The following is a 7,728-nucleotide window of genomic DNA, read 5'->3' as shown; positions in this document are numbered from 1 at the left end:
AGTTTGCAGTGCAGACATCGAATGTCAAAATCTGTACAACTCCATATTATATGAACTTCCATATAAGATGATGGGGGAATAAGATGGCGCAACTGCCCATTTGGTTTAGTCGTAAAATACAATTTCAGATTTAACATTTTTTCCATTAAATATAATTTATTTGATATGTTGTAAAACAAGCTTACAAAAAGGTAATTTCCGACTATATTCAGTTTGAAATATTTCAAAAAACGATAAGAAAAAAATAATAAATCCTTAAGTTTTGGTGGTATCGAACCCACAAACTAAAAACCCAAGTTCTATAAAGTTACCTAATGTCTGGTGCTCTAACCACTGAGCCATTTCATTCACAACAAAGTGCGATGTTCAAATGCTATATGAGACGTTGGCCACGAATTTACGGACTTGTATTATTTTTCTAAAACGTTCAATTGTTGGGCTACAAAATGACATTTTTAAAGTATAGTGGGTCATCTCTCCACGTTTTTGTTGATTAGAATCGGTTTCAATTCCATTAAAACGCATTGAGACAATAACAAAAATATGGAGCTCAGACCCACTTTATGAAAGAAAAGGCATTGAAGTTCTAAAAATTACACTATTTTGAAGTTTTGACACGCATTCTTGCATATTGCAAGTATTTAAAATATTTAAGGGTTACAAACCTATGTTACGTTAAATATACGTTATTTTTAATTACTTTTTAAAAAAGTATCAGATTTAGTGATATTTTAATTTTGCAGTATCTAATCATTCCTCATATGGGCATTTTACGCACCTTATTCACCCATCTTCTTTCACATACATGAACACAAAATGATATACCCAGGTAATTGAATATACTTCTAATGTACTTCAATTTACTCTACATTTAATTGTATTTCAACAAGTTATCTCACTTAAAAATAAATTCATTGAACTTCTAAAGATTATTATGAATGACTGGGTTTGCTTGCTTTCCAGAACATGTCTTTTGAAATCCATGATATTTGCATACATATTTTGTTATATTATTAGATTTCCTGTTGCAGACAAAACTCAAATAATGATGCTTTCAGCTGGTAATTTTTCGTATATGCAAATCTTAACGACATCTACATGCTGTTTAATTTCGATCAAAAGTCAGACAGGACTGTTCTTTGATATTTTTAAAAATACGATACATATCGACACGATCCTTCCCTTCAACGTAAATATATAAGATCTTATCAAAGAATTTACTCGTAAAAAATGTAGAGCATCATCATCAGCATTATCAATAAGTAAAAGACTTTAGGAAAAAAAGTTTTTTAAAAAATAAAGAAGAATAAATGAATGTTTTGTCCACATTGATCTAAGGAGGCAGACAAGTATTCGTAGATATATACTCATGATATATTGTATGTGTAGGAAAATTATATCAATTCTTTATTTTAGACAATTCTTGATTCAGACATTTTGGTTAAAATAGTTAGCTCATTGAAAATTTATACTCCTTTATATACAATTTTTTTTATTTCTTGCATTCTTACAGATAAAATTATTTATATTAAGATTTTCTAAGCCTTATATAACCGCTAGGAAGAGGTTCACACGATATTTTACTACGACCTCATGCCAGTGTAATTAAATTTTATCAAAATTAAGTTTAGTCCAATACGTTATACTTACATAAACGGAATACATACATAGAAATAATGTCAAAGTAACCGTTGTTTGTTTGTTTTTTTGTTTTGTTTTGTTTTTTATACTTTTGGGTCATTTTAAGACTAACCCAGATATTTCATCATAAGTATACCATTGAAATCCATTACCTTTGTTTATTAAGATAACAGATGGTGCCTATATTTATTTTTGGATATTTCGTGTGTTTAGAAATGTAGGATACATTTCTCTGTTTTACATTACGAAAGACAGATTGTATCGGCAGCACGAAGTTTCGTAACTATAATTTATGTATAAAACAACAGGTTTGGCCTTGAATTTGCATTTTTACATTTGGTTATAAATATGACATGTAAATTCTTTTGTTTCCGAATGCTCATATAAGACATTAAATAACACAAATAAAACATAAGTACACGAACAATATTTATACATTTTTCAACAAAGTGATATTTATTTTCATAATATTATGACAATCAGGTTGCATTAAAAAAACTTCATTGCCTTGAATTATTTGATAACTCAAGGTGTGTATTTCATTACTGACATGCAAATATGGAAAACATTTTTTTAAAATGACAAACAGTGCAATATTCCATGACAATGAAGTTTTGCTTAACCCAAATATCCGATTGACAATGTGTTTGTTCGAGAAAAAATGAATAAACAAGGAAAAAAACTCAAGGGACTTCAGTTTAAATTATTTAAATTTCGAAAAAAGACAAAAAAAAAAACTTTCCAAAATGAGTTCCCTGTTGATATAACATCTTCATCTTCTACAATCCTCAATCGCTTCTTCATGAAAGTCAAGCTTTTATACTTCTTTACTTATATATTTTCTTGCATTCTTACCGTAAAACATTTGAGTTTAAATTTTGTATGTTTTCTAATACTTCTGGAAAAGTGTTAGATAAAGCCGCCAACCTGCTACCGTAAGATGATATACATGTTATTAAATTTCATTGAAAGATTTCATATCTACAATGTATTTCAAAATAAGTTAATCCATCGTTTAATCTTCTATCTTATCCTATCTTTGCGGTCATTAAGACTAACTGTAAATTTTTTTTATAATGCCATTGAAACCAAGGAAATTTTGAGGTACGTGTATATCTATGCATGCTGTATAAGAAAAAAAAATGCTTGTCATAGACTGATATTACGTTCTTCAGTGAAATTATCAAATATTCAAGAAAGGTAGAAAACCGGCAAAGGGACCCCCTCCCTGCCTCAAGCAGGGGGAGCGCTACCTAACACAATATAGTAATGGCATTTATGCACCACATGCCATTATCCATCACAAAAATTCTTTATAGACACGTGATTGAAAATATATGTATACAGTTTTACATATGAGATTTTTAACAGATTGGGTCAATTTATTTTTGGACATTTCGTATGTGTTTGAGGTGTGTGAATTGCTTTGCTTTCACGATGCAATCCATTTCGATGCAGTTCATCACCCAGTGATTTTTTTTTTAAATCTTACGAAGTTTCATAAGTATTCAAATAACGGGCGTGGCTTTAAATTGGTATTTTCTAAAGTTGTCACTGTGACTTTCAAACGAACCTTATGCATGTGCACAAAATATAGAAAGTATGAATCAACAAAAAAAAAACAAAACCCAAAAATAATTCAACTTCAGTATATCGTAGTTTGTATTAATAAAATATTACGGCAAACACTTAATAAAACTCAATAAAACTTCATAATTTCTTTTTGTTACTTAATACAAAAAAAGATGTATCTTTATTTCTTTTCTGACAGTGCATGCTAATATGGAGTTCAGCAAGTTTATGGCAAGTGATGAATCACAACAACAACAAAAAGTAACTTTTCAGTGTATCTAGTATCAGTTTGACTACTGATTTTAAAAAAACCCATTCAAATCATGGCAATTCAGTGAAAATTGTTTTTCTTTTCAAGTTTCACATACAGAATTATACATCTTTCCTAAAGTAAATTCTTTCAATCTATAATAGATTATACTATTTCTACCATCCTCAGTCTCTCCCTGTTTTGAAATAAAAAAAAAATGATTCAAATAATATAGTTCTTGCAAAATTACAGTGTTTTATTCATATTTTCGAAGTTTACTTTAATTGCTGGTAAATGATGCAAACGGCATTTTACTGCGACCTTAGTTGTGTTAATATAATTTTTAAAAAATAAATTAATTTCAATAATATTTACTAAATTTTGTTTCATAATTTCGTTAACGAAAACTCAAATACTAACATGAATAAGAATGGAAAGATTTAATGCCAAAAGAAGTTAATTTATTGTTTTAACCTCCTTCTTCTCTCTTAGGGAACATTGACACCAACTTTTAAATCGCTTATGAAAGAGCCAATATATTTTCATCCAAGTCCATTTACATGCTTGCTTTTAAAACAAAATTTATCTTTCACGTGTTTATTAAACATTCGTGAAAGATATAAATCTTAGGGCATGGCAATGACACATCGTAAGAAAGAATACAATAATTAACAAAATATTAAATGCCTTACATGTACATGTTCACACCACTTTTATTTACTTATAAAAAGAATGTCCACATATTCTCGAGGGCAAGGATCTTTAATGTATAACAGATGGTGTCTATTTATTTTCGGACATTTCATGTGTATTTGAAATAAGCAAATGGAAATACTTTCACGATGCGATCAATTTAACCGGTTTTTTGTTTTTTTTTTTGGTTTTTTTTTTTTAATATAAAAAAAAGTCGATTTTAACAAAATCTCACGAAGTTTCATCAGTATAAAACATTAGGCTTGGCTTTAAATTTGAAGTTATCATTTTGACTTCCAAATATACCCCATATGCCTATTTATTTTTACAATATGATAAGATTCTACAAGATTTATACATTTATCCATAATAGCCCAAGAATTAATTAATCTGGATGCATAACAAATATGTATGAGTATGTAAGAGCGGAATGTTATAAATCAATTTCCTTTCCCTGTTTTTGAAGAGTTGCCCCTATGCATTTGATATGTAAAAATAAATTTATAAAAAATCTGTACGGTGTAAAATTGGTTTTCAATGGTTTTTCATTTTTAATGATTAATTACATTTATCCACCAGAGTATTTATTGATATTCTTATAGTATTAATTTTTTTTTTATTGTAAAAAATGTGATTGTCCCCATGGACCTTAATGCAAATTTTATTAATTAATTACTGCTTATTACAGTGATAACATTTTTGAGAAATTCTCTTGGTAAATCTTTTTCTACTCTAAACTGCCTCAAATTCATATCAGAGTATTTAATACATGATAAATATTCAAAGTATGAAAATTAGGTCCTATTATGGATCGGATACCTAAAATGAAAATGATTATGCAATGAAAACTACAAACTAACAGCTATAAGGTCTTTGGTATGACAAAGACTATATTTTGTTATTTCTTACAATGTACTGACATTGCTTTAATAATAAAGTGCGATTTTCAAAATGACAAATAATGATAAACCCCATTGTTGCTAAAATAATTAATCCATGAATCTTGCTTAGTGAAAATGTCTATTTGAGAATATGCTTGTAAATAATAGCTCTTTGCTTCCTCAAAACAAAACATTTCAGCATATTAAACGTTTTCAAATTGGAGAACTATTTGTTTGTTTTTACTCATGTTGTAACCTGCATTGTTACTCATGTTGTAACCTGCATTGTTATAATATATTTCTTGCAGATACAATCAAATTTAAATAAAATAATTAAGTTTTTATTAATTGTTGTTTAAGCGTTCGTATTAGAATTCATATAAAACATGGGAAAAGTATATCATATAGTTTTTCACACAGACAGTCACAGTGTCTATTAATCTTTCATGTATAATGAACTACTAGTATGTAAATTATCATGGTTTTACGATGTGATCAAAGTTTTCTTTGTTTTATTACGAAAGACAAATTGTTTAAACATTACGAAGTTTCACAAGTTTTATGATACCATGAAGGCGTGGCTTTGAATTTACATAGAAAGTAAGCAAAATTAATATTCTTTTGAAGGTTGAAATGCTATTTTAAATTTGTTGAAAATTGTAGACGGAAGAAAAAATGTTTGTCTTAAAAAGCGTTCAAGATACTGCGTACCAAGTGAACAAATTTATATTGCATGTTCACAGTGTATTTATCCTGCGTAAATGTAGAGAGGCGATATCACGGAAAAGGTTAATTCATGATGAAATGTTTGAAATTTTAATTTTTAAGTTATTTATACGCTTCGTTTTTGTAATATTTTTCGCAGAAAGATAAAACGGTGAACCAGAAATTAAATATTAAATCATTTTTAAAAAAGTGTTTGCTTATCATTTTAGGATCGAGGGCAATTTATTCCAAGTTACCACAAATAATCATAAAACACATCTTTGAATGATTGACACTTGCAACAGATAGAAAAAGTGAAGTGATGATTAAAGAAGTTGTATTTTAATGTGAATTAATAAATTTCATTTCTTTTAATTTTATACATTTTCATCGGAACGATTTTGAAAAATAAAAATTAATTAAATCAAACTTTTAGATAAAATTATATCATAAGTTAGAAAGTAAAAAAAAACACCACAATAAAATGCACTCACAAAACATTAAAAAATACATGATCAGTTTTTAAAGAAAAGGAAAATATTTTGTTTCAAAACAAGGTTAATTTGAGTTTAAATGATTAAACTCATCACAAGATAATGAAAGAAGAAGTGAGCAAGCTGACATAGTCTACCCTCCCACATTACTTGACAATGATACACATAATGAACGGTAGGGTATGCTTTGAAAACACGAACTTATTTGATAGAAGGGTAAAACTTCTATAAAAAACCCATCACATCAAATTTTCATACAAATATGCACATATATCTTTTTGTCAACAACAACAAAGTTTCAAAAAATCATATGGACTTTTAACAAGGTGGACATTAAAGGGACATGGTCACGATTTTGGTCAAAAATTATTTTTTCGATTTTAATGTTTACAATGCTTCAGTAAGGCATTTTTATTAACAAATTATCAAACCAAAATTTGAGTGTCATTTGATGAGTTATAAACGAGTTACAGAGCTTACAATTCTTCGCTAAGTAAACAAAGCGTTTGTTTACATTTTGAGTGTTGAATTGAAAATTAAAGTTTTAGACCAAAAATGAATGTATTAATCGTTAGGAACTGTTTATTTATGCTTAAAATGAATAAGATAAACCAGCTTGAAAAAGATTTTTTACCGGTATATTCGACCTATGTAAACCAAAAACAGGGCACGAGCCTTGTTTACATGACGAAAAATTGTGAGCCTTGTATCTTGCTTAAAACTCAACGACTGGCACCAAAACTTCAATGCATTCCTAAAGCATTGCAAATAATAAAAACAGAAAAATAAAATTTGACCAAAATCTTGACCATGCCCCTTTATTACGCAATGGTAAAATAGCATTGAAGGAAAGCAAGTGTTAATATCAATAATGGAAAAGGCTTTATCAACATCATAGAAATACTTGGCGTAAAGTTCCTTCCGCATACAACCAGCGGTGATATTTCATGCAATCAACACTGTCTGTGGTTTGAAATCAAAGAGCAGACGTTTCGTCAACAATATGTCTCCAGTCTGTACCACATCCTCTTGTCTTATCATAAATAATAATTCATTTTTTGTTGACAATCGCCGGCACAGGTAGTAAGACGATCGTTAAACTTTGACATGGAATTTGACAAAATTAATCGATAATTAAGGAGTGCTTGTTTTCCATTGAATACTTTGATTTGCGCCTTTAACGTCATTTTTTTTCTTCTGAAAGCACATATCTAGTATTTTAAAGTAAAAAACAATCATTTCTTTAGTTATTGATCAATGGTTATAACAAATAACAAATCAAACTTCAATGATCGTTAAGCTTCCTGTATCGGCGATTGTCAATTAAAATATGAAATATTTTTTATGAGAAAAAAAAGCGGATGAACATGTTTGCAACGGTACTTATCAAGATTCAATCAATTATTCGAGAAATTAATAAAAGTATAGCATCACTTTCATCTCCACATAACGTAAATTAATATTGCTGCTAAGACTGAACAAACGATCGGTT

Source organism: Crassostrea angulata, chromosome 1, assembly GCF_025612915.1.
Source record: "Crassostrea angulata isolate pt1a10 chromosome 1, ASM2561291v2, whole genome shotgun sequence".
NCBI classification, from domain to species: Eukaryota; Metazoa; Mollusca; class Bivalvia; order Ostreida; family Ostreidae; genus Magallana; species Magallana angulata.
The sequence above is the reverse complement of the archived record's forward strand: the minus strand, read 5'-3'. Positions refer to the sequence as shown.